A 2,087-nucleotide genomic window follows, 5' to 3' on the forward strand; every position below is an offset into this window, starting at 1 on the left:
TTTATTTACTTTAGGTTTAGGGTTTAGGGTTTAGGGTTTAGGGTCTGGTCCTTTAGAGAACCACCCTGTAAAGTCAAGAGCCTCGCGTAAAGGACCAGACCCAGAGCTGAGAACAAAGTCTTAAAAGAGTTCTTGCCTCCGAATATTCGAAAAAAGATAGAGGCCGGGCATGGCATCGAAATGGGGGAGTAGAGTCGATTCCCCCGTGAAAGAGGAACATCCGAAATTGAAAAATCTCTCTTGATCGACCTTTCCTTTTAGGAAGATTCATCCAAGACTAACAATTTCGTCGAACCGGCTTCTATTTCAATCTGCTCCAAATAAATTTCAAAATCCATTTCGCCAAATAATGATAAATGACTTCGAAAATTACTGAGTTTTTGACAAGGGAATGGCCCCTTAGTCCTTCCAGAACTGTCTTAGCCATTTTTCTTCTGAAATTAGAACATTGGTCCATATTTCGAGACAAAGTCTCTTGTTTTTCATTCCCGCCGTAGATCGAGTTCTAGGGAGGAATTCCAGCTCATCATTTTTGTTCACTAGAGAAGGCTCTGACATTCTGGCTTTGCTTCTTCTTGGGCCTAGACGCCAACCTCTGTAGGCGAGGTTTGAACTTCGAGAAAATCCAATGACGACTACTTTTGCACTTGCTTCTCCTCAAAGGAGACCAATTGATTTCTTGTGAGACTTTGTAATCCAGGACCACCTCCCAAATATCTTATCCGCGATTCCTCTCGGTCCCCCCAGACCGCCCTGAGGAAGTGAGGAACTGCTAATTCTGGTCTTGTTCCAGCTGCTTCGCCCCAACAAAGTAAATCCACGCGAAATTTGAATCCTTTTCATTTTTTTTTATCTTGAATCATTGATGAGAAGGAAGGCTGGAATGCCAACACAGGAAATGCCTAAGCCTTTTTCGATTTCGCTCCTCAGCAGGAGAGAACAAAATTCATACGGGTGCTATAATTACTGTCATGGTCGGAATGAAAACCTACTCGAAGTAGGGAAAGGTGCGAAGCAGCTCGACTATAAAGGAGATGAATTATCATCATTTTCTTAGGTCTGAGAATAGGAATCTATTTGATGAAAGATTCTGGCTTTCGTGCTTGACTTAAGTCTTGATTGAGAAGTCATTTTTCATAGTCACCCAAAAAAAAGCATCGGACTGAGAAGGAGCCGGCTTCCGTGGATAAGTGTCTGCTTGAGAATAATCATCCACAATAAGTAAAGAGAAAGAGGTTTGATTCAACCTAAATTCCTTTAGAGCCCACGAAAGATGAGCTAGGAGTAGGGGGCTCCAGCCTTTTTTGATTCAACCTAAATTCCTTTAGAGCCCACGAAAGATGAGCTAGGAGTAGGGGGCTCCAGCCTTTCCATCACAAGAGATCGCTCTTCGAGGTATAGCTCAGGAGGGCTCCAGCCTTTATTAAGAAATGTTATTTGCGGGTCTTTTAGAGGGAAAAAGTACATAATTCTTCGATACAGGGGAGCAAGTCTATTGTGCGTGACTCTTTCATAGAAGAAAAGATGTTTGATTCTTAGAACAAAGATATTGAAAGTGTGCAGTGATACATTACCTTTCTATAGAGTCTGATTCTATGCTCTTTGGTTGGAGGTTATATAATACACTTGAAGAGGAAGAATCAGGACTCAAACTTCCAAAATAACCCCCCAATTGACACAATACTGAGCCAGAGCGATCTAACAAGGGAGAATCTTTGTTTACAGCTTCAACCCCCCAATTGACACAATACTGAGCCAGAGCGATCTAACAAGGGAGAATCTTTGTTTACAGCTTCCGTGGATAAGTGTCTGCTTGAGAATAATCATCCACAATAAGTAAAGAGAAAGAGGTTTGATTCAACCTAAATTCCTTTAGAGCCCACGAAAGATGAGCTAGGAGTAGGGGGCTCCAGCCTTTTTTGATTCAACCTAAATTCCTTTAGAGCCCACGAAAGATGAGCTAGGAGTAGGGGGCTCCAGCCTTTCCATCACAAGAGATCGCTCTTCGAGGTATAGCTCAGGAGGGCTCCAGCCTTTATTAAGAAATGTTATTTGCGGGTCTTTTAGAGGGAAAAAGTACATAATTC

This window comes from Cucurbita moschata, unplaced genomic scaffold (assembly GCF_002738365.1).
Source record: "Cucurbita moschata cultivar Rifu unplaced genomic scaffold, Cmos_1.0 Cmo_Scf00054, whole genome shotgun sequence".
Classification (NCBI taxonomy): domain Eukaryota; kingdom Viridiplantae; phylum Streptophyta; class Magnoliopsida; order Cucurbitales; family Cucurbitaceae; genus Cucurbita; species Cucurbita moschata.